This window comes from Somniosus microcephalus, chromosome 15, assembly GCF_052327205.1.
Source record: "Somniosus microcephalus isolate GS21.2 chromosome 15, FLI_Smic_1.0, whole genome shotgun sequence".
NCBI lineage: Eukaryota > Metazoa > Chordata > Chondrichthyes > Squaliformes > Somniosidae > Somniosus > Somniosus microcephalus.
This window is the reverse complement of record NC_141001.1, coordinates 50,860,205-50,884,033: the sequence shown is the minus strand read 5'-3', so window position 1 is coordinate 50,884,033 and position 23,829 is coordinate 50,860,205. Positions and strand designations below refer to the sequence as shown.

At 46.6% G+C, this 23,829-nt stretch overlaps 1 pseudogene; it reads right to left on the bottom strand.

Moving 5' to 3' along the window:
• Nucleotides 1-13,341: 13,341 nt before the first annotated feature.
• On the bottom strand, nucleotides 13,342-13,837 carry LOC147106721 (transcription initiation factor TFIID subunit 12 pseudogene; annotated as a pseudogene).
• Nucleotides 13,838-23,829: the final 9,992 nt, after the last annotated feature.

Below are 23,829 nucleotides of genomic sequence, written 5' to 3'. Positions count from 1 at the left end.
GCATGGCTAAAAAAGTAAAAGTTTGTAGAACGATCCTGAACCGGAGAGGAGATATTTGTTGTTTAATATCATTACCACAGCTTTGTTGAGATCCACCATTTCAGATCTAGAAACCCACCAAGCCTGTGACTGTAACCTTAAGTGCCAAGTGGGTGTACAGGACACCTCTCAACCAGCAGCTCACAGATGGGGTTCGTGAATAATGTCATCACATTGTTTTAACTTTCCCTGCCTCCACTTATATTTTCTTTCAAGCAACAAGTGATATGTATGTGTGGTTAATAGAGAGCACTTCTGTAATTAGCCTGTTCTCACTGTATTGCTGTGCCTGAAAAGTAAAACGTAAACAGATAGCATGCTTTTTTTCTATTAATTTTCTCTTCTCCTATTTCCTTCTGAAGGGGTTGACTCATTCTTGGGGTATGTTTCCACTGGCACTGTTCACCACACCTCTTCATATATGAGACTAGATAGGAAGTGTTAACAAAGTATTCAGTTGCAAGGCAGCACCAAAGCTTAACTTGTTCCTGTCCTTACCTGAAATCCACACTTTCACCATAGGTCAATGGAAGACTGATTTTCTGTTCTTCAGTCATGCTGAATCCAATTGTAGCAGCCATTCTGGCACCCCAGCTAAGAACAGCTAATTCAGCCAAGAGTAAGGATCAATCTAGGACCATTCTAATCAAGTACATTTTTTTTAAACAAATATTGAAACTTCATTACAACTTTGAAATGAAATAAATTTGAATTTAAAGTGTATTTTTTTCAGAGAATCAGGTTTTGTGATTACTGTTCATTTTTTTGTGTGTGGCGAAAACCATTTATGAATGCATATTAACCCGTATGATTGGATCATTCAAATGTACTCGAGTTTTATTGTGAAAAATTTTCAATTTAAATATTCCAACAGCCCAGTTTTAATCAGTGAAAATTTAAAAATAGTACGGGTTTGCAGATATATTTTTCAAATGAATACTTCAATATAATGTCTTTTCACTAATTAGTCTAATTTCAGGTGCAGTTGAAGAAAGTTAATGGAGGCGCCATAAAGAAAATGGAATCATTATGTCAGGCAAAACTCATTATTTCTGTTTTAAAAATAGTACATTGGGAATCAACTAGTGTCTGATAAATCTTTCCCATTAAAGGATTGTATCCAGTAGCCATGTTCTTATTAGTTGATATCAACAGTATTAGAGTAAGACATTTTCATTAAATTCAGACCAATACCCTTCAATCTTCTATCGCTCTGCAGGATCATATCACTGCACAACCACAAGGAGGCTTGTATTTACTAAGTGATTTTTCAGAAATGTCTCAAAAAGCTTTACATAGAATGAACTGCTTTGCGGGATTGATTGTTGCTATGCAAGCACCATTTTATACACAGCAAGATCCCACAAACAGCAAACTGTTGGTTGAGGAAAGAATGTTGGCCAAGATACCAGGAGAATTCCCTACTCTTCTTTGAAAAGTGCCATCTGATATTTAATGTCCACTCGAAAAGGCTCAATTTAACATCTCATCCAAAGGACAGCGTTTCCTACAATACAGCACTCCCTCCGTACTGCACCGGAGGGTCAACTCAGATTATATGTTCAAATCCTTGATTGGGGCTTGAAATCACTGTCATAAATCGTGCCATTCATGTAGAAATGACTTATGAAATATACTGGGCGGCCTGCTGGTGGTGCTGTCCAGGGAGAGTATAAATACTCGGGCATGGGCCCAGCTTGCTCAGGGACATTTTGTAAACAGGAACTAGTGAAGGATAACTAGACTTCCATGTTGTGAAACAGTCGATTAAAGCCTTGTTTAATACTCTGACCAAGTGCCTAGTAGTTTTCTTACGCCAATCACAATCTTCTGACTCTGACTTCTGGGAATACTGATAACTGAACCAAGCTGATATATCAACTGAACTAAGTTGACAAGCTTCAGTAAACCAATGAATGAGATAAGAGTTAATTTGGCCTCTTCCTTGATCTCAACAAAAACTTACATTTACATAGTGCTTTTATCGTAGTAATACATCCCAAGGTGCTTAACAAGAGTGATATCAATAAAAAAACATTTTTGACACTGAACTATAGAAGGAGGCTTCAGGACAGATGACCAAAAGCTAGATCAAAGAGGTAGATTTTAAGAAGCATCTTAAAAGAGGAGAGAGAGGTAGAGAAGCAGACAAGTTTAGGGAGCGAATTCCAGAGCTTAGGGACAAGGCAGCTGAAAGCACGGCCGCCAATGGTGGAGTGATTAAAATTGGGGGTGCACAAGAGGCCAGAATTGGAAGAGCACAGAGATCGTGAAGGCTTGTAGGGCTGGAAGAGGCTACAAAGAGGGGCCAGGCCATGGTCAGATTTAAAAACAAGGATGAAGATTTTAAAATTAAGTCATTGTCAGACCAGGAGCCAGTGAAGGTCAGCAATCCCAGGGGTGATGGATGAACGGGACTTGGTGCCTTCTGTTGCCTAGGCCCTAAGCTCTGGAATTCTCTGCCTAAACCTGTCCGCCTCACTACCTCTCTTTCCTCCTTTAAGACTCTCCTTAAAACCTACCTCTTTGACCAAGCTTTTGTTCATCTGCCCTAATTTCACCTTATGTGGCTCGGTGTCAAATTTTTTGTCATATAATACTCCTGTGAAGCACCCTGGGATGTTTTACTACGTTAAAGGTGCTATATAAATACAAGCTGTTGTTGTTGTTGTTGTTCCCTGTTCCTAAGTTTGGCTTCTTCTGGAGCCTGAATGTAACCTTCTTTCAATCTGAGCCTTTGCCAAGCTTTGCTCAAAAAGCAAAGTATAAGGCATTACGGGGGAAAAATTCGGTATCGCCCCGTTTGGGGCACTAGTACTGGCGGTGCGCAAAGTTTAGCGCCAGGCGCGATTGATCGCCACCTCGAGCGATATTGGGTTGTAGCACCTCTGAAGGTGATTGCGGCGCTAAATCAGGCGCTGCACGGTAGTCTTAAGGCGCTAACCTGGCGGTGCAACGTAATTTCCCCGTGGGCGGGCGCAGCGCAGGTGCTGTCAATAATCGATTGGACCTAGACACGCTGGCGCCGGTCAGCCCTTAAAGGGGTGGATCGATTCTCATCTGCAGCCACACTCTGCGCCTTGTAGGCCTCAAACTCGACGGCAACCTACCTGTGGTGGCCAAAACTTCAAGCACATGGGAGAGAGCGCAGCGCTTCAGCGAGGGGGCATTGGATGCTCTGGTTGGCGCGGTGGAGTGCTGGCGAGGTGTGCTGTACCCGGAGAATGGCAGGAGGCCTAATCAGACCGAATACCGCCAGCAGCATGGTGCCCAGGACTCCTGTGCAATGCAGGAAGAAGTTCAACGACCTCACTCGGGTCGTTAGGGTGAGTGCCTTTTTCAGATTTATCTTCATCCATCCATTTGCATCTCACTTTATGGCCAGAGGGTGCGCAGAGCCCCAATGGCCAGCTGTCATCCAGCACCCATGGCCCTTTCTGGAAACGCACACGCACATTCAGCTCAGTGCATAATGTAAGGGCTATTCTATCATGGGAGGCATGTGATGTCAGCTCAGGGCAGCATAATGTAAGGGCTATTCTACCATGGAAGGCATGTGATGTCAGCTCAGGGCAGCATAATGTAAGGGCTATTCTACCATGGGAGGCATGTGATGTCAGCTCAGGGCAGCATGTTTCATCACACCCCGTCCTTTCTCTTGCAGGCCAAGCTGGCGAGTAACCGCAGGCAACAGCTTCGTACCGGAGGAGGCCGGCCTCACCTGCAGACCGTTACAGACCTGGAGGAGCAAGTCCACCAGATCGTTGCAAGCCGAATGAGTGGTCCCGTCACCTCTGGAGCTGCCGACCCCATTGTGCACAGTGATGGTAAGGTCATCACCTTTTTGAACTCTCTCCTTCCACTTGTTCCCCCCACCAGCATGCTTTTTCACTCTGGACCCAAGTCAGATCATTGCAGCACATATGCATCTCTTGCTGCCACCCTGTCCTTTCGCTAAAGCCACTCTTCAACCTCCCTGCTTTCAGATGCTGCATCACCAGCTCGGAAGCCAGGCCCTCAAGCTGCCACTGCGACTGACTCGTGAGGCGATGAGCAGGAGGAAGCCGGACCATCCTTACCACCCTCAGGTGAGTCAGCCCATCTGCAGACTGGGGCGACTACTTCCCTGGAGGGGAGCGGGGGGGAATGCTCTGAGGAGGATCCAGCTCCAGGAACCAGCGGCCTGCAGCAACGCGAGGGGGGTAGGGAAGCTCGGGGGTCGTCTCCCCGGAGGGTGAGTCGGGCCCCGAGTGCTGCTGCACAGAGCGCAGAAGAGGTGCGTGCCCTCACAGAAATTAGCTCCCAGGCTGGGCTGAGGCACACTGAGCTCATGGCTGCAGTGGCAAGGATGCCTGAATCCATCGAGACACTGGTAAGGAATGTCCAAGACTTCGGCGCAGCACAGGCCAGGAGTGCGCAGGACTTCGGGACAGCTTTGGAAAGGATTGTCCAGGGCTTCACCGAAGCACTGGCACCTGCCACGCAAGTGCTGAGTGCTGCCACACAGTCACTCGCTGGTCTCATGCAGACGCAGATTGAGGCCACGCGGCTGCCACCCTCGCTGGATCGGGCAGGATTACCCGGGGCCCTTACAGCACCACAGCAGGCCAGCAATCTGTCAGAGTGCCAGTGTGTCCGCTCTCAGGATGACAGCATTCCTGATGCCACCACTGGCACGTCTCCACTGCAGCTGCCACCACCTGTAGGACAGACTGCTTCCACCCATGCAGAGTTGGAGCAGTCAGCAGCCGGGCCCTCCAAGCCCAGAGCTCATCCAGGCCGTCCCTCAGGGGCATCTGCACTTTCGGACAGTCAGCAGGCCTCCCCCAGCCTTGCTGCAGCCACTGGGGTCCCATTACGGAGGAGCTGCAGGGAGGGAAGGGGCCAATCTCGCAAGCGAAGCAGATCACCATCGAGGGGGAGAAAGTAGAAGGTGCTGCTCTTACTTGTTATTTGTAGAATTCAAGGCCGAGGATGCTGGTCTGAATGTTAGTGATGTTTTGGACAGTCTCCCGGGTGTGCAAGCCCCTTATGTGGCAGTCTGTTTGTTTAGCTTTTTGTTGCCATTGCTTTGTCATGCAGGAAGGAAGCAGTTTTTGTTAAATAAACAAATTTCTTTATTTACAATGGCTATGTCTGCTCTTTACATACATTTTGCCCTTCGCAGGCTTTGGGGTATCAGAACGGTTCCATTCCTGTTCTTGGAATGGCAGCAAGCATTCCCTGAGATGGCCTAGAAGCGACTTCTGATAAGCCTCTGACGGATGGCCCTTCCAGTTTCTGCCTCCCTCCCATCTTGGTCCTCTTCCTCCTCCTCCTCCTCCTCCTCTTCCGCTTCTGCTTCTGCTTCAATGTCTGGTGGCATTGGCTGGGTCCTCAGGATGGCGAGGTTATGTAGCATGCAACACACAACCACGAAGTGGGAGACTCGCTCAGGTGAGTACTGAAGCGCACCTCCGGAATGGTCCAGACAACGGAACCGTTGCTTCAGCACGCCGATTGTGTGCTCAATAATGTTCCTGGTTGTTTGATGGCTCGCATTGTAGCGTTCTTCAGCAGGGGTGCTGGGCGAACGGAGCGGGGTCATCAGCCACGGGCACAGAGCATAGCCCTTGTCCCTGAGAAGCCAGCCTCCTGGGTGAGCCGGGGCCTCGAAAAGGTCTGCCACAGAGGTCTGGCGCAAGCTGAAGGCGTCGTGGCTGCTGCCTGGAAACTGGGCATTCACAGCGAGGATCAGCTGTCGGTGGTCACAGACCAGCTGTACATTCAATGAATGGAACCCCTTGCGGTTGCGGAACTCCTCCGCATTCTCTACAGGCGCCCGCAAAGCCACATGCGTGCAGTCAATGGCGCCCTGCACCATGGGGAAGTCCGCTATTCTTGCGAAGCCCTCTACGCGCTCCCTCTGCTTGTCCGGGGTCATTGGGAAGGAGATGTATTGCCGCCTCCTTTTAAAGAGGGCATCAGTCACTTGACGGATGCAGCAATGAACCGCGAACTGCGAGATGTTGGCTATGTCCCCAGTTGCGGCCTGAAAGGAGCCACTTGCATAGAAGTTAAGGGCAACAGTGATCTTCACAGCCACCGACAGAGATGTCCTGCACCTTAGCTGAGGCTGCAGATCTGGCTGAAGCAGGTGGCACAGCTCAGTCACCACCTCCCTACTAAAGCGCAGTCTTCGGAAACACTGCTCCTCCGACATGTTCAAATATGAAAATTGCTGTCGGAAAACCCTGGCAGCGTAAGGTCTCGTGTGGTGATGTCTGTTGGCCCTCCTCCGTCTGGCCATGCCTGCCCCTCTATCCCTGCGTCTCTGTGCCCTGTCAAGATGATTCAGAAGCAGGACGTTCCTATCCAATGCAGCCCCCATATTAAGTGCGCACAGAAAGTTTTGCCATTTCAGATGCTCACCAACAGCAAGGTAATGGTCAGAAGGCTGAAGTTCTTCTGCCAGCGCTGGCTCAATGTTGAAATGGCTCTCCGTCTGCAACTGAGCAACTACCTCTCTAGGAAGTTGTGGTCCAAAAATGGCTGCTGCTTTTAAACCACAGCAGTCCCATTTAAAGAACGTCCCCCAGCCCGACAGCGACTGGGAAACGTTCCAGGTAAGCTGTCCTTATTAGCGCTGGGTGGAACGGAGGGGGGCGCCACTGAATTTGCGGTCCGGGGCGCCCCAAAGGCATTGCACACTGAAATGACGTCATGATCTGCGTGCGCCAGTGAGCGGGCGCTACAGTTTTGTGCCAGCGCAAAATGTCCGCTCAATATGGGGAGAGGCGCAGGGTTCGCTGCGCCCGGGCGCTAGTTGGTTAGCGCCCCACTTGTCGGCCTCTTTAGGCACTAACGGGTGGCGCAAACAACCTAATTTTTACCCCCACATTTGTTATTCTTGTGTCTCTGCACAGTTATTGTGTTGGTTAGTTCAAAAGTCCTAACAAAATTCACAGATGGGTGCAGCAGTGTCACATACAAGTTATTGGAAAAGACTGCCTCTCACAAGCCAGGCAGAAGACAATGGGCATGGTTACATGCATAATAGTAAGAGGCTGTCTTTTTGTAAATGTGTCCATGATTTAACATTCAGGTGAGGTGAATATAATGAAGTGACCACTTAATGTGGCAAGCTGAAATCATGAAGCTTGTGCAGGACATCTTCACAGAGCACATGTATATGGAGACCGGAGAAGAAGCATGCCCACTAGGACATAGTTCATGGGAACGTTAGATGATGGTGAGCAGGAGAATTTAAGACTCAGAGATTTTTATTCCCCCTCTGGTTTTCCCTCCAATTTTCTCCTTTTACTCCTCCTCACCTAAAAGCAATGACTGATTCCAGGGGAATGGTTTCTTGTGGCCTTCCAGATCCTCATTTCAGTGACATTTCTTAATGCGTGAGCCAGGACACTACAATGTGAGGGTGGCTTATAAAAGTGAAGGAGCGATTGCCCATCCCTGTTCTGGTTCCAAAGGGTATTGGTGCCTCACTTATATAGGACCTGCTGACACTCTTGCATATCTTCTGCTTCAAAAATCAATAATGTCACTACAAGTCATCAACCCTTTCAAGGGCACATACAAGGACACAGCATTTAATAAAACAACAACCACTGTCAAGACCACTACTTCCTTTTGTAACACCAAAGGAGAGCATATAAACAGCTACATACATATCTTACTTTAAAACATCCTTTCAGTAACTTATTCCTGAAACAAGCGCATGGCAATGTTTCTAACCTATCAAACTTTCTGTTCTTAAACCACAGGGTTGCAGGTGCAGTCTACTGTCAACCAAAAAGATCCATCCATGTTTCAGGGAACAAATGGAGACACACCGCTAATCCCTCTAACTCCTGCCAATTAGAGAATGACGTTAATTAATAATAACACAAGATGCTAACACCTATACACTAGTCTGTCCTTTGAGGACTCAGACTAAAACATTTTTTGCTTAGTAATTTAAACATGGGGCATAAAGCTATTTATTTTCCTTTTTGCCGGACTGATACTTTCTCAGTGACCCTAGACTTGGTCATTTATTTTTTGGCAAGGGCAGCAGGGGGTGGGAGATATACCATCCCCCAGTCCACCGCTCCCCCCCCCTCCCCCTTATGGAACTAAGGGGACCAAAAGGTGAATCCTCATTAATAAAAGAAGCTCCACTGTAACAGCTGCAAGGAAAGCCATTAAAAGTCAGTACATTCATTTAAAGCAGGAATCTCATTTAGGTATTCAAGACCACAGAGGACACAACAGAAATGTTTAGCTAAACACCATCAGCAGAAGATCTATAAGAGTGGAGCAAAGAAGGTACTTTCAGGTACAGCAAAGGAGACAAAGGCATCTGTAATTTAGCATATGTGCATTCAGTCCTTGATTATTCCAGAGAGCCAGAGATAATTAAGATGAGATTGTTTCATATTATTTCTCAACCTCTGCTACAGTTCCCCAACAGTAAACTTATATCCCTTAAGAAACAGGCCGACACGTTTAATAAATCCAGACTGCATATTTGGGAATAGGATAAAAAAAAAGGCAACCAGCTGCGGTATAACATGTGCCTCCAACAAGTATACTGAAATGCAGGGCTTAGAGGTTTGTGCTTCCTTTGAATTATTTTATCACATTGTCAAAAAGATATACATTTTCCTATGTACTTGTTTGAAATGATTATATGAAGGAATAGTAACATGTTACAAGGCAATAACACACTGAGCAGCCTGAGTGGTGTTTCAACATCACCTCACTCCCCCAATAGATTGTATTCCTACTTGAAGCTTATATAATATATATAGTTTTTCTGGGGCCTGCAGGTGGATCCAAGGGCTCTGATATTAACTTCGAGGCGCGTTGGAAGCAGGGGTGGGGCGGCGGGTGGCCGGCGCAGGGAGGTCCGATATCACATGAGAAACCTGGAAGTAACTTCAGCGTGTCCATGCAGGCCTTGACCACGGCCATGCAGACTCTGTCTGGCGCCTTCAATAGGATGACAGGCATCTTAGCCTTGGCCTTACAGTGTGTCACTGATCTGCACCAAAGAGCTCTCCAGCAGAGTGGTAGGAGTGAAGTGCAGCTGGGTCATAAGAGCGATGGTGGCGAAAAGGGGCATGGAAGTGGGGACTCTCCTCAAAGCTTCTCACCCATTGATCCCACTTCAGTCAGTACCCCAGATACTGCCTCATGTCCCAATGGCCGAGTCTGCTCCTGCGTCTTTGGTGGGGCCCTCATGGGCTCCAACACCCAGAGGTCATCAGCCAAGAGCATTTCAGCAGTCAAAGCAGCAATCTGAGCAGCCTGCCTCTACCTCTGCTGAAGCCACAGGGGTTGCACCAGGAGCTGTAGGAAAAGAAAGAGTAAAGCTCTGTTGTTGCACAAGGGTATACACACGGGTGTATGAGAGAATGCTGTGTTGTTAAGTTACCTTTGTTTGGTAGAATCACATAAAATGTATTACTCTGCACCACTTTCCCGTGTTGCCCATTCTTGGTTGCGGGGTGGCAACTCGCCTTTTCAGTTGCTTGTTGATGAATGGGAAGACATGAATTGATGGGGACCAATGCGGGATGTGCAATGGGTGGATGGTTGGTTGCCGGACTGCTTTGTGTCAGTGAGATTGAGTTGAGATGGATGAGAGTGGCCATTAGATGTGATCGTTACACCGGTCCAGTGGCAATGATTAACTGAACCTTACAGCAATAAGGGAATCGCTGGCAACCCGGGCAGCAATGTGAACTGCTGGCACTGCATTGGGGTTGCCACCTTCCTCCTCCTCCTCGGATTCATCCGCAGATGATGTCTGCTCAGCACCTTGTTCCCCCTGCAGCTCCAATCCACACTGTTGCACAATGCTGCACGTTACGATCATTCTGGAGATGCTCGCTGGCGAGTATTGAAGGTGCCTCCAGATATGTCCAGGCACCTGAAGTGCATCTTGAGCGTGACAATCATTTGCTCAATGATACATCTGCTGGTTGTATGACTGTCGTTGTACCGCTCCTGGGCTGCATTGGTTGGGTTTTTCACGGATGCCATCATCAATGTTCCCTGTAAGCTGTGCAGCCGTGTGGCTATGTGGCCATGCAACACTCCAGGGAACCTGCGCAGATGATTTGACGGCTTTTCAATACAAAAACCGCACATGCGCGGTATTTGAAATGCTCGCACAGCCCCTTAAATGGACTGCGCAGGGCCAAACAAAATTAGAGGAAACATTGGTCATCAGCCAAGCTTGAAGGGGGTATCCTTTGTCTCCTAGCAGCCACCCCTTAAGTCTGCTTGCAGGTCCAAAGAAGTCACGGAGCCTGGACTGTGGAGAATGAAAGCATCATGGCAGCTCCCAGGGAATCTGACGCAGACCTGCATAAACCTTTTCTGGTTGTTGCACACCAGCTGCACATTGTTGGAATGGAACCCCCTGCGGTTTACAAATACTCCTGATTGATCTGGAGGTGCATGGATTGCTACGCGTGTGCAGCCCTGTACCTGTGTGAAGCCAGCCAGTGATGCAAACCCGAGCGCCCGCTCATTCTGACTAGCCTCATCACAGACGAAGTTGACATCCCATCAGTCACCTGCCTTATGCATCTGTGAGCAGCCAACTGGGCAGAGTAGTTGAGGGTGGTGATCACCACTGGTAATGCGTGGCCACCAGGTCCAGCAGGGAGCAGGTCTTCTTCTAGGAGGCTGCCGGTGGCTGCCACCACCTGACGCGACAACCTCAGCCTCCAGAAGCAATGCTCTTTGGAGAGGCCAAGGAAGCTAAACCGCTGCCTGTACACCCTGTTACACGGGTAGTGCCTCCTGTGAGCTCAGCCCCTCTGCTGCTCCTCTCTCTGCAGCTCCCTTCTCTCTCCACAGCAGCCTGTTGCTGTTGCTGATGATCATTTTGCTCCTCAGCTAAGGCATCCATGGCCTCACCCATCCTGATCTCAGTCTCAGTCCCTCTAAAGTGCAGAAATAAACCTCTCAACAAACCCTTTCCCAGTGGTAGGTAAGAAAACAGCTGTGAGCACTACATATTTATTGCTGTATTTGCCTGCCTTTTAATGATCCCCATGACTTGCAGTTGTATTCTTGCCTTGGTTTCAATGGCGAGTTTCAGGAAGCCGGGGAAGTCCATGAATGTGCCGTTAAATTTGGTTAAATGTTGGTTAAAATATCGCTGCAATTGAGCGATTAATATATTTATATTGCTTATCTGCCTCTCCGAAGGGGGTTACGCGCAACTAGCCGAACGTGCTTGAGTTAAACCCAGAAGTCAGCACGCTGGAGCCGGCTTCCAAGACACACTTACATTTTCGGCGAATTCAACCCCCCCCCCCACCACACCTAAACCTATAAGCTCTTCAATTTTAAAATTCCCCCCAAGGAGTCCATGAGGTCATCAGATTTCTGTTCGTCCAAGGTTGGGCATAATATCTCTAAAATTTTGTTTTCTATATTTTTCTGTAGTTCCTCTGTTTTTATGTTGCTGAATACAAATAAACAATATTTTCTGATTTTATAGTATTGTTTTCCTTCAGATAGCTGGCATTGTTAGAAGTTAGTACAGGGAGTGTATCAGTGTTTGCGGGGGGTCCCTGGGGGTGTGTCAATATTTGCAGAGGTGCCCTGGAGGAGAGTTAGTATTTGCAAGAACATCTCAAAAGTTTGTCTTTTTGCAGGGGTCCCCAAGAGTGTATCAATGTTGGCAAGTGGTCCTTAGGGGTGAGTGAATATTTGCATAGTGAAAGGAATTTGAAAAAAAAGTCTGCATGTGAATATTGTCGAGTCTAATTTCAAGTCCACGAAATATGTTACCACCACAAAAGTAAGTCAGATCATGGTGATGTGGAATGCTAATAACAATGACCTTTTAACTCAAGACATTAGATTAAACACAGTCAATCTGATAGGTTAAAAAATTTAATCTGTTAGTTGTAATTAAATTGAGTCAGTCTCAACTCAATTACTATTGAATAGAAGCCAGCAGCACAAACATGTCCATAATCTGATGCAAATTGCTTTGAATTGGTAGTTTCACTCAGATAGGCCACAAGGATGACGATTGTGTGTATTAGAAAAGTCACACTGGTACAGTTAGAAGTGCTGTTTTGACTTTGAAACAGTTAGAAAGAACTTCCTCTGCATTAAATCTGTGCCGAGTATATGACCGGAGAATGCTGGATACTGACCAAAATTGGAAAAGTGTTTCTTTCTTCACTACTGAAAACACGATGGGCCGCGGCCCCTACGGGTGCGTACGAGGTGCGCACACGCCCGTAAGGGCCGTGCAAGTTCTGGGTTTGCCTGCGCTTTGCATGCGCTTAAACCCAGGCCTTGCGATCATCCACATCCCCGGGAAAAGGGCATCCGTGGGCGGAGAGTTGCGCTATTTGCCCAACTTCTAGACAGCGAATGCCCATGAATTTCTTACGCCTGGTAAAAGCATGCATAAGACCTGCTTTTACCAGCATAAGAGTTTTAAAAAAAAAGAAAAATAAAATTTTATCAATAATTTTTACATTTAAAAACCTGTACAAGAATTTATTTTTAGCCCCTTTAAAAATGTAAATTTATATTTCAAAAGGTTAAATTTTTGTTTTAAATATTTAATTAAATGCCATTTTAATTGATTTTAAATATGTGGTTTTTTAATTTATTTGAAGTGTAGAGGTATTTTTTGGGGTATACGTGAGCCTCTTCCCGTGGGTACCCAGAGAGGCCCAGGACCACGAGTCTCCGTACCTCTCAGACCACCAGGTAGGTGCGGATTTTATTTGCGGATCGGGGGCATTTACCTGTGGGAAGCTGCCGACCGCAAATTCAAGGCTGATGAGAAGAAAAATTCCCTCTCTAAAAAATAGATAAAAAGTGATTATGCTTCCCCTCCCTTCCCTATTACCTACAGATTTGATTCGAGTCATGTTTATATCAAAGACATTCTTTTGAAATTGAGTAATATTTTATGGACAAAAAAAGGTATGTCAAGATCACTTCTATAAAAAGTTATGAAAACGTACTATTTAACACTCCATAAAAAAGTCCCAATTATCAGACCTCTAACCAACAAAAATGTGTCAAAGTTTCATTTGCACGTTATTCACTTTCTACAAGTCCTTAACTTGCATATTCAGGAGAGAGCATCAAGTATCCAACATGTTGTTACAATATATTAACACCACAAATATATCATTAGCTGATCTACACAAAAAAAATCGGAAGTAAACAAATTAATCGTCTACAGAAATGAGATGATTAATGCATAAGTCTGATGCATTGTAACATTCAGAATTTTGTTGTGGAGATGTTATGCTCATCAATGCTTTACTTTCTGATTGTATTATATATCAGTGTCATCTGTTTATGAGAGTCTATTATACAGGCCTTCTTGTATGGACTAATTTCATCTGAACCAAATCCACATATTCCACTGGCGCTCAAGATGCAGTAGCTTCTAACATGTTTGAACTGCAGTGACAAGCTAGTTGGAATGCAGCACTTACTACACCTTCAAAATAGTCATCAGCAATCTGCAAAAGCATTTCCACAACAAATTCATCATGTTCTTTATTTGGAGTCATTTCTTGCACCAGGTCCTGCAGCAGCTTCTTGCTTAAACCTAGTTTCCTTCTGATCGCATGTGTCCTTTTGAGCTTGGAATTACAACTATTCTTACCTCAGCAAAGCAATTGACCATTGTATTTGGAGGTGGTATACTGGATGGATCAGGCTTTATTGAGAAAAAACTTTTTCAATTTATCTGAGTAGCAGGTTCAAATTCGTTTATACTCTGTTGGGCTTCGGCCTTTAAATCCTGCATCTATTTGGAGTTGAATGAAAAAGGACCCAACAGCCCATCAAGTTGTCTCACAACAGCATGCTTTACTCACCTGTAATAAAGATTCTTGCCTAAACATTGGTCACGGTATCCCTGCTCGGGGACCGATCACAGTGATCCAGATGATCTTCACAGATATCAGGACATTTTTACAAGTAGAACTGCAAGTAGTAGCAACATACAGGCCGAGAAACACCAACAGCACCAATAACCACACCAACCTTCTCCGCGAACAACTGATGCTGCACAGGCCACAGGGAATCAGCACCCGACAACATTGCTGCCTGGGAGGCCAGGGATGACCTCACCATGGCCAGATTTACTTCACGCTGTACACCCTGGCTGCCACATGATGCACCAGGTTGGTATCACCCCACACCAACAATAAAGCATCCCTACAATGCCGAAGCGATTCTTTTCACACTCATCACCATTGCAGGGGGGTACCGTTATGTCTCACCATTCACTACAACGCACTAAGCCACTTCCAAAGGTGCACACAGATCTGTTCAAGAAGGCAAAGTGTTGAAAATAATGGTTTCAATGTTTGACAGCACATTAACAGAAACTTTACATGTACATTGGCTAAAACACCCCAAGTGCCTACCTTTGTATGTTGTTAGTTGTTATGATTGCACTAGGATGAGGGGGTGTGAGCGGGGTGGCTCGTGAGTTGGGGAAGTGATAATGTAGATAGAGAGGGATGGGTGCAGGTGCAAGGTAAGTTGGTGTGAGTAAGGATGTGCAGGAGTAGAGTAGGGAAGGCAGACTGATGGGGATGTGATGAGAGGCACAGCAGGATGAGGTTGAGTGTGGCTTTGTACTAACGTTTCATGATCTACTGAGATCATTGAAAAGTTTGCGCCACTGCAGCCTGGTCCTCCTGATGACATCCCTGCTTGTGCCCTCCTGTGCAATGTGCAACCAGGCTGTGTTGGTCTCTTGGGGAGGTCTCTTCCGCCCAAGGGAAGGGAAGAGGACCTCCCTGTGTGCTGTGACTCCCTCCATAAGCATATGGAGGGAATCATGGGAGCGCCTGGGTGCAGCCCTGCACCTCTGTGCAGTGATTGTCAGTGTTTGCAGCACCTCAATGCTGTAGACACTGACAGCACAAATGTCAAAATTAATTTGGACATGGTCTCTTTAAGGAAACCGGCTGATGATGCGTCATCAAATGATGTCACCAGAGCCACTTCCTCTAATTGGCCGGGAAACACGATGGATAGGCTTAACAAGCCCAATCAAGGTAAGTTAATTTCAGACAGCGAGATGGAGCCAGCAGTGGGGTTGGGACCCGCCACCGACGTGCCCGCCACAGTCCCGCTGTGGTGGTGTTGTTGGTGCTGCTGGTGCGCCTGGTGCTGCTGGTGTTGGGCTCATCATGGTGTGATTCTGAGGACCAAGGTGAGAGAGTGTAAAGGGCACCCATCTTGATGGAATTGATGGCAGGTGAAGTAGAGATGACAGAAGCGATCTGTCAATGGTGAAAGAGGTAATGAGGTCAGACTGGATGGAGACTTGTGTGAAGACTTGCAACATGGTGAATCTGTTGTGGAAATGCAGTGAGAAAGAGTTTGTGGCTGAGGGAAGATATCTCCATGAGGTGGGAGCTTTAACTGAACATTTGAAGCTGTCAACTCAACAGCTGATTCAAAGGTCACTGACCTCCCACCTAAGCTTCACAGACGTGGTCCACGACCAGTGTGGACCCCGTGAGCGAGCTGTCAAATGCAGAAGATGAGCAGAAATTCATTCTTAAGTGGCTCTAAACAAGCCACTAATTACCTGAATTACATCCCCCTGCTATGAACCCACCACTGCCGGTCATGTCTGATCAGCACTGATAGACCCAACATCGGGGAAATGTGCGTGGCAGCGGGTACACTGCGGGGTCCTGACCCGCTGAGGAAAAACAAAATCCCACCCAATCCGCCTCCGATCGCGCCCGCTGACCCCCCGCAAAATCCAGCCCCTATCTCAGAAGGTTTCAGAAACCTCTTCCTGGTGGGAGAATTTAGAGCTTGCTTTATTCAGTTAAAAAAAAACACGATGCACCATACTAATTAGAGGTGAAGTAAATCAACTCACCCACCAGCTCTCACTGCGCCTTCGGCTTCTCCCAGGCATTTTAAATATTTCGCCGTCTGGCCAGTCACTATTGGCCGAAACACGGGGTCAGGGGTGTAAATCCCTCAGAGTGCAGTGCAGCCCGAGCTATCGATGGGGCCCTTTCTCCACCGTGCTGCATTGTGGGAAGGCGGGGCCGCCATCGTCGCCTTTGATCAACCGACTCCTGAAATCCGTTCCTGAGCTCAAGCCTGGCAGGAACGGGCCGAGAATCTCCTCCCTGGGTTTCCGTACATTCTCGTTTAAAAAAACAAAGACTCTATATGGGGACGAGTTTTCTGAACCGGGGACTCTTCTGTGGACATTGTTTGCCCGGGGACACAGTAACTAATCCGAGGACTGTCCCCCAAAAAAAGGGACGTATGGTCAGCCTATATTAGTTGCCATTTTCAGAAGCAAAAATATGTCCATGACTTCACAGAACAAAATTGCAGGTCATACAAATTTGTTTAAAGATTTCTTGTTAAATGCTCAAAGCTTCCTGAATTGAGATTCAAAGTTTCCTTTCTCAAATATCAAGGCTCTTCAAACTGACACTGAAGAATTCCAAATTCTGACTCAAGGCTTTCCCCATCAGGCAGTCCAATCCACCCAGTTATTTTTAATTTGTTCTTGAGATATAGCTAGTGCTGGCAAGGCCACCTTTATTGCCCATCCCTAGTTGCCCTGAGAAGGTGATACTGGGGCTTCTCCTTGAACCGTTGAATCCTTGTGATGATGGTGTTCCCACAATGGTGTGAGGTAGGGAATTACAGGATTCTGACCAAGTGATGAGAAAGCAATGGCAATATTGTTCAAGTCAGAATAATGTGTGACTTGGAGGTGATGGCGTTCCCACAATATTGCTACTCTTGTCCTTCTTGATGGTAGAGGTCACAGAGGAAAAATGTGTTGAAGCAACCTTGTAGAATATACATATTGCAGGGGAGGGTGTGGATATTGAATCAAATAGGTAAAGTAGGTTACTTCCTCATGTTGGTTCTCTCACCACCTGATATAGGCCCAATTTTGCTGTTATGTTCTGCAGGATTCAGCCACTTGGTCAGTGGTGGTACTACCAAACCACTCTTGGTGGTGGACATTGAGATTCCTCCACCCAGAGTATATTCTGTTCTCTTGTTTCCCTCAGAGCTTCCTTCAAGTGATGTTTAACATGGAGGCATACTGATTCTTTAGTTGAAGGGGGGAGGGGGCAGTAGATGATGATCAACAGAAGGTTTCCACGACCCTGTTTGACATGAAGCCATGAGACTTCATGGGTCCGGAGTCAATGTTGAAGACTCCTAAGGGCACTCACACCCAACTGTATATCATTGCAACCCACTCTGGTGGGTCTATCCTGCCGGTGGGACAGGACATTTCCAGGGATGGTGAAGCAGGACTCTGAGATGTTGGCTGATGGACATTCTGTGATATAACTATGTCAGGTTGTTGCTTGACTAATCTGTGGGACAGCTCCCCCAACCTGGCCATGAGACCCCAGCAATTAGTACGTAGGATTTTGCAGGATTAACTGAGCTAAGATTGCTCTAGTCTTATCCTGATATGATTTCTGTGTCATTGTTGTTAGGTCTGTTTGATTTTCTTCTTAATATTGAACTTTGTAGTGATTGTTACAACTGGGTAGCCTGCTGGGCCACTTCAAAAGGCATTAAGAATTGACCATTTAGTGTGGGACCAGATTCACATGTAGGCCTGTCCAGGTCGGAGTAGCAGCTTCTCTTCCCTGAAGGACATTAGGGAACCAGTTGGGTATTTACAACAATCTGGACGCTATCGGCCCAGAAATTCGGGTCCCAACGCGTGAGTACGCACGGGGTACTCATGCGTGGACCCGATGGAAGTGCCAGTTCCTTGCATGCACTACGCATGCGCGGGAAACCAGCACTTCTGATCCTCTGAACGAAGGGGTTCAGAGGTCGAACGCGTGCACGCGGGAGTCTGCGCGTGCACTTTGAACTTACGCTTTTTTTACAGGTTTTTCCGTGAGGGTAAGTCTTTAGATTTTAGAAATGTAAAAACCAGGCGTAAGGACTGCATTTTAAAAGGTAAGTGGTCAATTAATTAAAATTAAAACATTTTTTCCACAGGTTTGTTATTTTTAAATACTTTAAAGCAAGGTAAGTTTATTTTTAGCCCTGTTTTTTTATAAAATTATTTTTTTCAAAAATTTAAATTATTGTTTAAAATAGTTATTTCATGTAATTTATCATTTATTTAAAAAGTGTGATTTAAAAAAAAAATTATTTGAAGGTTAACTACTGTTTTGGGCCCTCAGCATTCATACGTTTTGACAGGTCTTTCTGTCAATCTTATGAATAGGCTTTTCCCTCCTCCGATTGGCTGCCCATGGCTCACGTGATCCCAGGGGACGCATCGCACTAACTACGCCCCTGGGACATGCCAGCACAGCGCGCCGGCCTCTGGGCCAGTCCCCGGAGCGGAATTCTACGCAGGCCCAGAGCTCAACAGCCGGCGCGCTAGCTAAGTGTAGGTCGGGGGCTTGCACCCGCGGGAAGCCCCCGACCTGAATTTCTGGGCCATCATTGTTATTTTTCTGATGCCTATCACAAATTACCAGATTTATTAAACTCAATTTCACAACTTCCCATGATGAGATTTAAACTCAAGCTCTGGGCACTTAGAACCACTAGACTACCATATTCAGAAGTTTCAGAAATTATGGGGGGAATTTTTCGGGGGGTCAGCGGGTGCATTTGATGGCGGGTCGGCTGGGAATGACTTATTTTGACAGCAGGTAGGGTACCCGCTGTCAACCCGCTTCCACGCTAGTCTCCCAGATGTCGGGTCTGTCCTCGCTGAACCGCTGAACTCGGGGAGGCACTTTAGATTATTAAGAGCTTGTTAACAGGCACTTAAAAACTATTTTAAGCTCACCTTTAGATTTTTAGAGTCCGCCAACGACTTCCCCGCTGCTCGGGATCACGTCAGGTAAGGAGGTCGGGTGTTGTGTCAGCATGGGATGATTTCTTAAATTGACAGTTGCAAATGGCCTATAAAAGCTCCCATTTCAGAGCTACTGGATGCTGGAAATCTGAAATAACAACAGAAAATGCTGGAAATACTCAGCAGGCCAGGCAGCATCCATGGAGAGAGAAACAGAGTTAACGTTTCAGGTCTGGGACCCTTCATCAGAACTGGAAAAAGCTGGAGATGTAACAGATATTAAGCAGGTGCAGAGACAGGGGTGGGGGGGGGGGCGCGGAGGAATTGAAGGAACAATCTGTGCTTTTGTAAGAGGCAGGAAAGATAAAATGTTGCAAATGGGAACGGCAAAATCATACAGCATGCAAAATGGGGGCAGGGGTTATAGTTTGAAATTGTTGAACTCAATGTTGAGTCCAGAGGGCTGTAAAGTGCCTAATCGAAAGATGAGGTACTGTTCCTCGAGCTTACGTTGAGCTGCATTGGAACAATGTAATAGGCCGAGGACAGAGAGATCAGAGTGGGAGTGAATTGGTGAAATAAAGTGACAGGCGACTGGAAGCTCAGGGTTCCCCCCTTATGGACTGAACGGAGGTGTTGCGCAAAGCGGTCGCCCCAATCTGCGTTTGGTCTCCCCAATGTAGAGGAGCCCGCACCGTGAGCAGTGAATACAGTATATTAAATTGCAAGAAGTACAAGTAAATCGCTGTTTCACCTGGAAAAGGTGTTTGGGGCCCTGGACAGTGGGAAGGGAGGAGGTAAAAGGGCATGTGTTGCAACTCCTGCGCTTGCACGAGAAGATCACGTTGGAGGTGGCGGAAATGGCAGAAGATGATCTGTTGAATGTGGAGGCTGGTGGGGTGAAAGGTGAGGACAAGGGGAACCCTATCGTGGTTCTGGGAGGGAGGGGAAGGGGTGAGTGCAGAAGTGCGGGAGATGGAACTGACACGATCAAGGGCCATGTCAACCAGATTAGAGGGGAATCCTCGGTTGAGGAAAAAGGAAGACATGTCGGAAGCACAGGTATGGAAGGTGGCATCGTCCTGTAAGGAGGCTATTCCATTCTCCCAGTTTCTCCGTCTCTGCCGTGTCTGTTCTGATGATGCCACCTCCACCATGATCCCACCACCAAACGCATCTTCCCCTCACCTCCCCTTTCAGCATTCCGAAGGGACCGCTCCCTCCGCGACACCCTGGTCCACTCCTCAATCACCTTCCCGTGCAAGCGCAGGAGATGCAATGCATGCCCTTTTACCTCCTCCCTTCCCACTGTCCAGGGCCCCAAACACGCCTTCCAGGTGAAACAGCGATTTACTTGTACTTCTTGCAATCTAGTATACTGTATTCGCTGCTCACAATGGGGTCTCCTCTACATTGGGGAGACCAAACGCAGATTGGGCGACCGCTTTGTGGAACACCTCCTTCAGTCCATATGGGTGACCCCGAGCTTCCGGTCGCCTGTCACTTTAATTCACCAATTCACTCCCACTCTGATCTCTCCGTCCTCGGCATATTACATTGTTCTAATGAAGCTCAACGTAAGCTCGAGGAACAACACCTCATCTTTCGATTAGGCACTTTGCAGCCTTCTGGACTCAACATTGAGTTCAACAATTTCAAACTGTAACCCCTGCCCCCATTTTTCATGCTGTATGGTTTTGCCATTCCCATTTGCAACATTTTATCTTTCCTGCCTCTTACAAAGGCACAGGTTATTCCTTCAATTCCTCCCCCACCCCCCTACCCCTGTCTCTGCACCTGCTTAATATCTATTACATCTCCAGCTTTTTCCAGTTCTGATGAAGGGTCCCAGACCTGAAACGTTAACTCTGTTTCTCTCTCCACGGATGCTGCCTGGCCTGCTGAGTGTTTCCAGCATTTTCTGTTGTTATTTCCCATTTCATAGCTGTTCACTTTGCAAAGTTAGAAGCTGTTGCTTACTGCATTTGGAAGACAGATTGAGCTTTATGCAGCTTGCAAATATTTGGAGCAAACACTCTATCCAATGTCACCTCATTGGAACAACCTATCTCAACATTGACAGATCACTTCTGTCATCTCAACCTCACCTGCCATCTATTCCATCAGCATCGGTGCCCTTGAAAAAATCTCACCTTGGTCCTCAGAATCCCAACACAATCAGCCCCAACACCAGCAGCACCAGGCACACCAGCAGCATCAACAATAACACCAAACTTCTTCCCAATCAGCTGGTGCTGCACTGGACACAGGGCATCAGCACGCAACCACATTGCTGCCCGGGATGCCAGAGATGACCACAGAGATGTACCATTATGTCTCACCATTCACTGCAACTCACTAAGCCACTTCCAAAGGTTCACACAAATCTTTCCAAGAACGCAAAGTGTTGAAAATAAAGGTTTCAATGTTTGACAGCACATGAACAAAAACTTCACATAAAGATTGGCTAAAAGACGCAAGTACCTACTCTTGTGTGTTGTTAGTTGGTATGATTGGACTTGGATGAGGGTGAGTGTGAGGGGTGGCTAATGAGATGGGGAAGTGATAATGTAGATAGAGAGAGGGATAGGTGGAGGTGCAAGGTAAGTTGGTGTGAGTAAGGATGTGCAGTAGGGTAGGGAAGGCAGACTGATGGGGATGTGATGAGAGGCACAGCAGGATGAGGCTGAGTGTGGCTTTGTACTAACGTTGCGTTATCTACTGAGATCATTGAAACATTTGCGCCACTGCAGCCTGGTCCTCCTAACAACATCCCTGCTTGTGTCCTCCTGTGCAATGTGCAACCAGGCTGTGTTGATCTCCTGGGGAGGTCTCTTCCCCCCATGGGAAGGGAAGAGGACTTCCCTGTGTGCTGTGACTCCCTCCATAAGCATATGGAGGGAGTCATGGGAGAGCCTGGGTGCAGCCATGCACCTCTGTGCGTTGCTCGTTAGTGTTTGCAGCACCTCATTGCTGTAGAACACTGACAGCACAACTGTCAAAATCAATTTGCGCATGGTCTCTTTAAGGAAACCGGCTGATGACACGTCACCAAGTGACATCATTAGGCCCGCTTCCTTCAATTGGCCGGGAAAGACGCTGGGTGGGCTTAACAAGCCCAATCATCATAAGATCGCTCTACAGAGCGGGCTGGAGCCAGCAGCGGGGTCACACCCCAGCCGCACCGGACCCGCCTCGGTAGGCGAAATCACAGCCTACATTTTAACGTTCCTAGATCAGTTTTACACAACTTCCTCAGATATTTATGGTGTCTTAGGTCAAAACGTATCCTAATAGTTTGCCAAAGATTTCCTGTCAAGGGTCCTATATTGATAGTTATATTTATCATTCAATATGAAAGGTTTTCTGATATTTCACTTAAAGCTATCCAATAAGATTTTTGAAAGTCTGCAGATAAAAGTTCAAAGCTTGTCTCCCCCACCCCTTTTGGACATCGCCCAGTCTCTCACGTTTGCATACCATTTTATCTTTGACAGGATTGTCTCATTTACATCATTATCTAGCAGAATTAATGTCATGGGTTGGATGTAAGCTCACTCAGTTTCATTTTATGCAGCAAAACAAGGTTTAAATATTGATTTTCTCTGGAAGAGCCTGTTGGTATTCAATAATTGGCTTGTAGATAACTACCAGCCATACTCCATCAGTTGACTAACACAAAATGCTTCTGAGGCGTGATGCTATTGTATTTCCCAGCCAAACAAAGACCCTGGAACTTGAACCATTGGTCTCTGTGCACTGTCAGCAAGAACTCTTATATCAACTGTACAGTATCCAGAACAAATACATTTCACTCATTTGGAGTGAGTCTCACTTGCCCTGAATTAAAATGAAACCTTCATTCACTAATGCTAGTGAAAGTGTTGGCAGGAGTGTAAAACATGGAAATCCACTTTGTACTAATTCTAACTTATTCACTAAGATCTGCTGAAATGGATTTTGTGATTTGTCTTCACTGTTCTGATAATCAATCTCACGCCTAAAATTTCCCCAATGTTGACAGCTCTAACGGTGCCAGAATGTCTTCTCTTATCCTTGTGATTTAAACCTTTCACTGCTAAAGCAATCATTATCATTGCAGGTTTTGATTAAAATAGAGTGGAACAAATAAAAGCAGAATGGTAGTGCACAGCGAAGGAGTTAAATTGTAATAGGCCACTCCAAGGAATGATACTGTCTGGGAGAGAGCTGCACAAACTTTGAGTGTTTGAGCCACAGAATCATAGAGGTTACAGCACAGAAGGAGGTCATTAGACCCATCACACCTGTGCCAGTTCTACCTCTTCAAGGAACCTGTCTAATTCCCCTGGACTTGCCTTGCCATGTGACACTTCACTGTGAGTTTGGACTGATACAGAGGTGGGCATAAACCAAACCTGACTTAAAAACCATCAACTCATGTGGAGCTGTGTTCACAAATCTATGGAATCCTGGCTGCTCAGTTACAGGTCTGCGTTACCGTGGGGTATGGACCTTGATACGGAATGTGCCACTTTTGTCCATTCCATTGGCTTAAACTAAGTGAAAAATTAGCCTATTTTTTCTCATTCAGATGTTAACTGGCCTACTATATCAACCTGCTGCTCAGCATCTGGAAGGGGGAGTCAGAATCATAGTGAGCATGTTTCTTGGCCACAGCACCTCATAGGAGAACTAGATTAACTAGTCAGTGATGGGTAAATCTAGTGCACTTCATTGGACCTGGACATCTAGAAGTTCAAGGTGGCTGGCACAAATTACATTGTTTTTGATTTTGGTTCCTAAGCCTATGCATAGGCTTTTAAGGCATTTAAATTTTAAATGGCCTTTGTGCCAATCGTAGCAATATAGAACACCAAGGACAAACAGGCAGCCCTTGTACCCAGCTTGTTATGGCACAAATGGCAGGAAATACATCAAATGACGTATTTATCCTATTT